The 10,944-nt window shown below is 45.1% G+C and overlaps 1 pseudogene; it reads right to left on the reverse strand.

The window, feature by feature from the left end:
* Positions 1-3,685: 3,685 nt before the first annotated feature.
* Positions 3,686-10,562, reverse strand: LOC103208520 (annotated as a pseudogene).
* Positions 10,563-10,944: the final 382 nt, after the last annotated feature.

Raw genomic sequence — 10,944 nt, forward strand, 5'->3', positions numbered from 1 at the left:
CTTCATATGCATACAAAAGCTTAAGAGTGAATAAGGAAGACTGAAGAAGAATTGATGCCTTTGAATTGTGGGGTTGGTAAAGACTACTGAATGTACATGGAGTGTCAGAAGAATGAACAAACCTCTGAGGAGGTACAGCCAGAATGCTCCTTAGAAGCGGGGACGGCAAAACCTTGTCCCCCTGCTTTGGACACTTCCTCAGGAGGACCAGTCCCCGGAGAAGGACGTCATGCTTGGTGAAGTAGAGCGTCAGCCATAAAGGGGAGGGCCCTCAACAAGATGGATTGACACAACGGCTACAACAATGGGCTCAAACAGCAATGATTGTGAGGGTGGCACAGGGCTGGGCACACTTCATCCTGTTGCGTGTGGTGTTGCTGTGAACTGGCTAGATGGCACCCAACAACGACAACAGCAAATATCAAGCTACAACGCCATGCTAAAGAAAGTTATTCTCAACCTTTCTGACTTTCAACCTGGCAGTAAAGAAAGACGCTGGCTGGAGGATTTCTCAGAGTTGCCCTCACAGATGACAAAAGCTAGGGCCACAGGTAGTGAAGGAAGTCAAAATTTCCTCCAAGCTCTAATTAATCACAGTACATCATGGTAGCCTGATGACCCAACAGAATGAAACAGTGTGCTGATTCCTGATCCACCAGAACCCTCAATTACTATTTAAATAAAACATGATACTTAAAATATTAACTCCATCATCTCTTAGCATCTCATATTTCTTCATTGAAAGTACCACTCAGAACATACTTGCATGTTTAGTTTGTCACCACTGCTCTTCTGTGCCACCAAAGGCTGCTGCTCTGAATTCTGCCTCTGGACCTCGAGAAGCTGGGGGTAGGAGGAGAGGGGAGAATAAATGAGATGTCTGTGCCCGTTCAGTGTCTGAGAAACACACAGTGTGGGGAGGGAAGGGCAGCCAGTCAAGATGGGAATGCCACATTCATCACCTGCAATGCATTCTTCACCACGGCGTGGCTTCCAGACATTCACACTCTCCACTGCCAACTCAGTCAATAGATGAAAAGTCACTTTGGAATGTCACACTAACAACACGTATCTTCACAGGGATGCTGGTTCTCATTATCTGACTCCAGGATCCGCTAGCTACAAGGGCAGTATTATTTTGTAGGCTATTGTTGTTTTCTAGGCAGATGTTTGTTTTTTTTTTTTTAATTAGGATTTGGGTGAAGATTTACCGAGTAAATTCACTTTTCATACAGCAGTTCACATATACTTTGTCTCATGTCATTGACCAAAATTTACAATGCAGCAGCTCCCCTCCCACTTCCTCCCCATAGTTACCTCCTCCCAGTGTCCATCCCTTCATACTCTTCTGCACCCTGAGAGGCCCATTGTCTGCCAACCCTGTATATGATCTTGGATACACTCTCCATTTAGACATACATAATTGTTTAGCTTGTTCACCCATCTATCCGTCCCTATACCCATGTTTGCTTTCATTGACAACTCAGTATTGTATTTAGGCAGATGTTTTTGATTGTGTACATATGTATGCAACCTGCATGCACAGTGAAAAAAAAAAAAATGTATGCATCACAATATGGAAGCCACTAGGACTATTCCGGGGGTTTTCCAAGTCTTTCCCTCAAGGCATATGATAGAATTAAAATTCCAGATTCTCATCTTTAGCCCAAACCAAATCCACTGCTGTGGAGTTGATTTCCACTCACAGGGCCCCTAGAGGACAGAGTGGAACTGCCCCACAGGGTTTCAAAGGCTGAATCTTTATGGAAGCAAAGCCCAAACCAAACCCACTGCTATCAAGTTGATTCCGACTCATAGTAACCCTAGAGCAGACTAGAACTTCCCCATAGTATTTCCAAGGGTGAAATTTTTATGGAAGCAGACTGTTTCATCTTTCTCCGGTGGTGCAGCTGGTGAGTTCGAATCACTAGTCTTTCAGTTAGCAGTCGAGTGCTTTAAGCACTGAACTGTCAGGGATCCTATTCCTGACTTTACCTTAAATTGAATATGAGGCAACTAAATTCATTTGTGGTTTGCCCATTGTTGAGGCAGAATTTTTAATACGTGGAGTGGGTGAGACTGCACCTGTACTACGACTGCTTGTATGCCAGTTTTGGGGACCAATGAATACGTTTCCCATCTCAGAAATTGCTGGGTAATTGATTGCAGACTTCTCTTGGTTCAAAGGACAAAAAGTTTGTCCAGTTTGTTTGTTTTTAATTAATGGTGGTGTGTGTACTGGTTTCTTCATTCATGTATTGGCACTGGTCTGTTTGGACAAGTCACTGACCACAAAGAACTGGCTTAGAGGAGATACCCCAGGTGACAAGTAGTCAACGGTCGGGGAAGGGATGACAGGACATTATATTTACTTTAAAAAAAAAAAAAAAAACAATAAAGTGAACCAGGACACAAAACACAGTGGTGGAGCTTACTTTACAAAAACAGAGGTTCTCTCAAAGCTGTGTGTTGGAGAAATTGCCAAAATGGGGTCTATCAGTTTCAGAAATGAATCCCCATTATGTCTTGGCCAAATATTGATGGTCCAAATGGGGGCGTTGATGGTGCAGTGGTTAACCAAAGGGTCCATGGTTTCAAAGCCACCAGCCAGTCTGCAGAAGAAAGATGAGGCAGTGTGCTTCTGTAAAGATGTACAGCGTTGGAAGCCAAGTGGGGGTTGTTATGAGTTGGAATGGACACGATGACAGTGAGTTTGAGTCCCGCGACACGGAGAGAAACCTTTAAAAAGCTTTGTAGAGGGAGACAGACTCCTTGGGTTAACTATGTTCTAATAGCACTTGACCTCTCCCCAAACCCTTGGAGAGGCAGTGGGGGTTCTCTCGGGTTACAAGGCGTCCGCCATCTCCATGTGAATTCCTTTTGCAGCTAATGCCTGCAAAATGTGTCTCCTCACTCCATCCTCTAATCAAACTGTGAGCATTTCCAGGCTTCCCAGCTTCAGCGCGATGCTAACACTTATGGGACCAGTTGGACACCAGCTCCCGAGGGCAGCCCACGTCACCTGTGGTTTGTACGCTATCCACAAACACCTTGCAGCCTATGGATGAGGGACACAGAAAGCCCTTCTCCTCTGCAATGTGAGGATCCCCATGAGGGCTGGGCTGTGGGGCTCCCAGCTGTGCAAGTCTCTAATACAGGACAGCCGAATGCCCCTCTTTGAATAATGCCATCATTAGCCATTTGGAAACACGGAACTGCCCCCAGTGACTCCTGCAGGATCTTCGGACTCCTGCTCTTAACATCCTATTTCTGAGAGATGCCAGAGGCTCCACAGAGCCCATCATGATGCCGTACTAACCCCACATCTGATTGAGTAGCTCTCTATCTTAATCCACGACAATGTTGTCAGTCCCCTGCTCTGGAACTCTTGCTTTGCTTGACATTTCTGACGCTCTCTCACATTGATTCTATTTAAAATTAGGCAGGGATTGGGCACTTTCTTCTCTTGCCACTTCGACTGTCCAAACACTGCGTTTTTTACAACTGCTCCCTGAGATGTGATTTATTCTACGAATTTTCCAGGACTACCCTTTACCTTTCTCTATCAGTGCACACCTGTGAAGGCAGCCGAACCACCACTCTGGAGCGAATACCAAATCACAGTTGAGGAATTTGTTCTACCCATTGTATAGATGGCTGGAGACCAAATGGCCAGACAGAAGACTCAGAGCGGACGTATGTGCTGATCTCCAGGTTGGTAAACCCTGTAGAGGTCACTGGGATTGTTGGGTTCTGGGAACCGGCCTGGAGTGGGGAAGCTGGTGAAGGCATCTGGACCACCACTCTGGGTAACTTTTTATCCTTTCCTCCCCTGGGAGACCGCGGGGTGGGGCTTCTGTTGGTACCTTCCTCTTGGCCAACAGATGCGTCATGTTGGGATCACTCCTGAGCTGCTCTCTCTTGGTTTCCTTCTCACTCTATGGAATAGTTGAGGCGGTCTTTGTGTTGCTGATTTATGCCCTCAATATCATCAGTGCCTCCTCGGTGCTCATCAACATTTGCTTCAAATTTGACCTTGACATTCTTTTACCCATGGTGAGGATGCCTTTCCTTTTGGTCTTCCAACCAGGTTCAACTATCATCATTTCTAACTTAATCAAAGGCTTTTGCTCTTCGCTTTCTGCAATTACAACCAGCCATTTGGACTAAAGGTTTGGCTGGACAGACACTACCATTTCATCCAATGATGAGACAGTAACTGTAGAATCCTTGGGATCATAAATGTCAAAAGATGTCACTTAACTATCACTGAACAAAATTCAAGAACTGACTATTGCATCCAAAGGAAAATGAAATCAAAGTACCATGTTACGATTGGGTACCTACAAAATATGCATTAAATATATAGAGAAAAATATATCCTTAAGTTTTGACATGCCTTGAACCAGCATCAGGAAAATCCCATGGCCCCTGTGTGAGGAACAAATAATATACTTTAATGAATGCATTAAAGTATATATCAATTTATTGCATGTCATACAACAGAATTTGACTTTGACCTTTCCAAAAACATTTTGAAAGACCAGGCAATTTATCTGAATCAATTTCAGGTGCAACTAATCAGGCCACTGGTCAAGATAATATCACTTTGAACATTCTTTATTAGGAAGCCAGTGCTGATGAAGCAAAACATGGCTGGTGGAAGCACTTGGAGAAGACGTATTAGGAGATTGGCTTGCTTGAAAGACACTGCGACCCTGGTGTCTGTAAATTGACTTGCTAAAGTTCACAGATGGAGGAGAGCTTTAGAGCCGATAACAGTTGCAGTACACAGTTCTGGTGCCTATTAGCCTTGCCTGTTCAAGTAACTGACATGGAATTTCCAAGTCTCAAAAGCCACCTGGCTTGGTAAAAGTGAACACATGTGACCACCTTCTGGTCATGGTCTACCAGCAGACTGTGCCCGGCACACAGAAGTCTGCTGGAGACCAAATGGCCTCTGGACACATGGTGTGTCCGTATGTAGAGAGAAACTTTATCCCAGACACTGGACACTTTCCTCAGACAAGGCAGACTGGACAAGAAGCAGGAAGAAGCTTCAAGAACCACCAGGCCCAGATGCAATCTCTCCTGATCTCCTTTGCTGGACATGGTAACTGGGAGAGAAGGCATCTCAGGTACCCACAGACACGAGGGACCCTGGGAATGTCACCTGCTGTGGGGCTTGAAGGACATCCTGGGCAGCCACTGTTGAGACGATGGCTCTCCTGTCTGCCCTGTGAGGCTGTAGGGAGAGGGACAAGCCAGCCACCAGCTGTATGCCTAGGTCTGCAATGGTGACACGGTCATCTAGGACGATAACTGTCTTCTCCGCCAGGATGGAGTCAGAGAGAGGCGAGAGGACCTTCAAAGATAAGGAGAATACTCGTGTCTCTGTTCCACGTAACCATTTTAAACTCCTTAACCGATGTTTCCACCAAAGCGTTCTCTAATTCTCTGCTAAAGGAATGCACTTACAGAACGGTTCAGACATGTGCTGAGCCACTGTTCATTCAATCACAAGGGCCAATCGAATGAGGAATTTTACAAAGATCACCCTGGTCATTTTCTTTCCTTTGATTCATACGCTATTATTAGCAGTGTATTTTCTGATTTAATTTAGGGACAACAATGAAATGCTGTTCATCTTGGCCCTGAGCACTCAGGCAGTAATGTTTTCTCAACAGCTCATATTTATGCTCCAGAAACAGCCAACTTGAGGAAAAGTGTTTAAAGGAATCGTATTCCGTCACCTCCTGCTACTCACACCCTTTCCCGCGGGCAGTGAGATGTTCATTACGGGCCAGTATCGGTCATCGTGGGGGCTGTTTGCCATCAATGGATACACGAGTTAACAGAGTGGCAAAGACAAGCCAAATGTCCTGTGGAGCCATTCTTCCTAACTAACCTGATTTGCAACCAGAGGTGACTAAAACCTAGAGAGGAATATGTATAGGCAGAATTTCTAGAATGTAACCCTCCCAAAGATGCCCCAGATCTGTAAACACAACAAGAAATCGCACCTGTGATTATGTTATGTCAGATGGTGGTACGTTTGGCCTTCATATAGGGTGATGAGCCCCTGAGTAGTACAAGGTCTAAGTGTTGGACTACCATCTGAAAGGTTGGTGGTTCAAACCCATGCAGAGGCACACTGAAAGCAAAGCCTCATAATCTACTTCAGAAAGATCATTGAAAATCCTCTGGAGTGCAATTCTACTCTGCACACATGCAGTTGCTATGAGTTGGAATCGACTCCATGGCAACCATTTCTCATTTTTATCTTGGATAATGCAGGTGGGTCCAATGCAGTCACATGAACCCTTGAACCAGTGTGATTTCTCTGACCAGTGGCAGAGGGGAAGTCAGAGATTCAAAGCATGAGAAGGACTTGGCGCTTGAGTTTCCACTCGAAGGTGGAAGGGGCCACCTGAGAAGGAGTGTGGGTGGCCTGTAGGCACACAGAATGGGCCTTTGCGGAACGCCAGAAGGAGACAGAGATCCCAGTCCTGCAAACAGAAGTGACCGGATTCGCCCGAATGAGCTCAGAAGCAGAGTATTCCGCAAGCCCACAGAGAAGAGCCCCACCTGGCTGCATCTTGATTTCAACCTTGAAACACCCTGAGCATACACCCAGCTGAGCCCACCCAGACTTCAGACCCACAGAAATCTCCATTAGTAAATAAGTGTTGTTTTAAGGTAGTGAATTGATACACAACAATAATAATAATAATAAAAAAAAAAACCTAATACAGAATATAACATGTTTAGTCCACCCTTGTCAAAAATGAACTTTGGTGAAACCTAACACTTGACTTAACTGATAGTGAGAAATAACATTTTTATGGGAGCTCTGGTAGCGTAGTGCCTAAAGCACTTGACTGCTAACCAAAAGGCTGATGGTTCAAACCCACCAGCCACTCCTCAGAAGGAAGATGGGGCAATCTACTTCCATAGTGATGCTGCCTCAGAAACCCAAGGAGGGGTCACTATGAGTCAGGTCTGACTCAATGGCACATAACAACAACGTAAAGAAAATACATTGCACTACTGCTGTATAAGTATCCTGTATAAATTGGCTAAATATAGAGAGCATGGATTTACAAAATGCTTGTATTATTTTTAGTGTCAATACATTTTTTTTCATCTGTATCCAGTGTTCAAGGTTCAATACAGCTAAATGGTTGGATTCCAAGGCTATAAAAAAAAACCTAGCTTTTCCATATTTGTATGTGCTGTAAGAATGTCTGGGTGTATAGTAAAGCTGACAAGGGACAAGGTTGTGGTGACTTCTTGGCCACAGCCAGCTACTCTGAGGGTGTGAGTAGTTGGACCTATGGGTTTGGGACCACGGTTGCAGGGGACATAAAGCTCAATTGGCATAACACATACTACATAAGAACCTTGGTGAGTCCTACTTTGGTGAGTGGTGACTAGGGTCTTAAAAGCTTGCAAGCGGCCATCTAGATGCAACAATGGGTCTCTCCTCATCCAGAGCAAAGAAGAATGAAGAAAAACAAAGATGCATGGAAACAATTAGTCCAAGCAACTGGTACACTGTGCGATCCTCAGCCTATAGACTATGAGACCAGAAGAACTAGATGGTGCCCAGATACTGCTGTCAACCACTCGGAGGGGGATCTATGTAGGAGATTCTGGATCGAATGGGAGAGTAATGTAGACTAAAACTCAAAATCATAATAAATCCCAGGTTTGCTGGTCTGATAGAGCTTGGTGAGACCCCTGAGACTATGGTCCCTAGTTACCCTTCAGGTCTGGAACAGAACTCACTCCTGTGGCTTCCAGTCAAACAACAGACAGGCATGTGGGGTGAACATTTACATCAGGTAGATTAAAAAAAAAAAAAAAACCTAACTTTTCAAAACAACAATGAGATACCATCTCACCCCAGCATTAATAGCAAAGTTCAGTAAATAATAAATGCTAAGGAGGGTGTGGAAGCTCTGGTGGAGTAGAGCCTAAGGCATCTGACTGCTAACCAGAAGGCTGGCAGTTCAAACCCACCAGCCCCTCCTCGGAAGGAAGGTTGGGCAATCTACTTCCGTAGTGATACCACCTCAGAAACCCAGGGAGGGGTAGCTCTGAGTTGGATCCATCTCGAGCACAATGGTTAAGGAGGGTGTGGAGAGACTGGAAAGCTCACACAATGCTGATGGGACTGCAAGATGGTGTAACAACTGTAGGAAATGGTATGGCACTTCCTTAAAAAGCTGGAAATAGAAATAACATGATTCAGCAATCTTACTCTTGGGTCTACATCCTAGAGAACTAAGAGCTGTGATTCTTGTGGTGAGAGCCATGCAACAAACAGATATATGCATACCCATGTTCATCACAGCACTATGCACAACAGTGAAAAGATGGAAACAACCTAAGTGCCCATCAATGGAAGAATGGATCAACAACTATGGTACATACACACAATGGAATATCATGCAACATTAAAGAACAAAGATGAATCTGAGAAACAGCTCATAACGTGAATGAACCTAGAGGACACTATGCTGAGTGAAACTAGTCAATTACAAAAGGACAAATATTATATGAGACCACTATTGTAAAAAGTCAAGAAAAGGTTTTCACACAAAAAGAATTCTTGTTGATTACCAGGAGTGGGAAGGAATAGAGAGTAAATCACTACCTACAGGGTAGACACATATTAACTTGGGTGAAGGGAAAGGTAATACACAACAAGGGGGGTGGTATGGGAGGTTGTGCCTCAACTTGGCTGGGCTGTGGTTTTGAGTGGATGGGTAGCTGAATGTGGTTATTTTGCATGATGGGATTATAATCACCTGCATGGTGGAATCTGCTGTGATCTGCTAAGTAGTTGCTTTTGGGGTGTGGCATGTTTCCAGTACATGTGGAGAAGCTTTGAGGATGGTCTCTAGCTTTTGGTATAATTGGATCTTGCATTTAGCCAAGTCATCATCTCCACTTCCTGGACTTGAAGCAGTGGCCTGCTGTATTGCCTGCTGAACTCTGGACGGTACCATTTTATCTGCTGACCTTGGGTTCATCAGCCTCAGCAATCAGCAGCTGCCTGAGTTAGAAAAAGCCTCCAGCTCCAGTGGGCCTGGAATAAGAGGTAGAGCTGAAGCCCAAAGTGCAGGGGCCCTTGCCCAGCCCCTAGAGCCAGCACTCTGAATTTGGACTTCCAGCCTCCTAAACAGTAAGGGAATAAACTCCTGTTCATTAAGGCATGCACTTGTGGAATGTTACAGCCGCACTAGAGAACCAAGACAGGAGGTCAGCACAAAATGGTCAAGGAAAGGGAGACGCTGAGAGGGGCACAAGAGGTATACTCCTAATTCATACACGATCCTGCAATAACAGTAATAACAGTGATGGGTGTTCTGTGAGTGGATACATAGATAGACATATAAGCCAAATAGGAGTGTGAAGGAGAATGGAACTATGCCCATGAATACTTACATGCTGGACAGAGGTTATTTCTACAGATGTATTTACATGTGCTACAAGTATATCCATGAATATAGTACAGCATACAGAGGGCAAAGCTATGAAAACTTCTTAGGTAAGATCAAAACCCTAAGGGAGTGAAAAACAGAACAAACAAGCAAAAAACTCTGGCTTTCACAGATGCACAGCCTCCTATCAGTGATGTGCAAAAGGGAGAGTGCCATATTAGATGAAAAGATCACTCACATTAGGTGTTTAATATAGCTTTTGCTGTAAAAGAAATTAGATGCTCTTAACTAAAATGTAGAAATCAATGTGATGTAAAGGATTAAGATTGAGGACCATTGTTTCTCGTTTCTCATGATTCTCTTACACACACACACACACACACACACACTCCCATAAAGCCCACCAACACATACTTGTGTACATGTGCTTGCACATGCACCCACATCACAGTCACACACATGTATATACATGCATAAGCATACACACACCTGATGTTCATATATACTGTTGCGCAGTGACATCTACCTGATGCTCACACATACCAATTAGTATAAAGGCAAGTGGGAAGCAGTGGGTTGACTGTCCCTGCAGGGTGGTTATTCCCAGTTCCCAACCAACCAAGGTCCTGCTGTCTTATAACTTTACAATTTTTGGCTCCTCCCCATTCATGACATTGGTCACCAGGTCCATGATGTCAGACTGCCAGTCGGGGCCCAGCATGTAGGTCAGCAGACCCATCTCAGCAAACTCTACCACAAATGGGTCAGGACTCAGACCGTGGCATGGTGGTACTGGAGGGAGCACCCTGTGCCCCTCATCTCCTTGTCTTCCTCGTTGTTGCTCTCCTGGGTGGGCTGGAACACGAGTAGACAGAACAGAGGAAGCCTCACCACTGCTAACAGTCATGTAGATGGTTCTTCAGATGCGACGCAACTGTACAGGGCGGGAGGCACTGGAGTTTCTCCTCCAGATCTGCTCATCCACTTACTCATCACTGTGTCTCTTCAGTCAACATACACCTTTTGGTGATTACTGGGCACCGCAAGTGCAGCTACGGACTTGGACCCAGGAGGCAAGACACGTCCTGCCTCCAACACGACCTCATGCATTTGGAGATCAGGTTCCCAGGCAGAGGCTGCATCTGTGCCTCCTGCCTTCTGGAAAGTTGTTGTTTTCATTCCTCAGATGGGACCGAGGCAGAACCCTGGGTCTAGGGGAGCAAATGTGAGGTTTGGGGTCAGAAGAGCTGTGTGGAGTCCAGTTTCCACATCTGCCTGTGTGACCATGAGCCAGACACTCTATTCCTCAGATAAGGTTTGGACACCTCATCTTGTAAAACAAAAATAATAACCATCTATTAGGTGTAGGGCAGACCAGGAAATCAGCGGAGCAGTTGGAACAGCTAAGGGAGACAAACTAGTCTGTCGGTTTGCTGTACTGTGGTGGCTTGAGAGTTGCTGTGACACCAGAGGCTATGCCACCAGCATTCCA

This window comes from Orycteropus afer, unplaced genomic scaffold, assembly GCF_000298275.1.
Source record: "Orycteropus afer afer isolate SDZICR_OR568_19922 unplaced genomic scaffold, OryAfe1.0 scaffold00448, whole genome shotgun sequence".
Taxonomy (NCBI): domain Eukaryota; kingdom Metazoa; phylum Chordata; class Mammalia; order Tubulidentata; family Orycteropodidae; genus Orycteropus; species Orycteropus afer.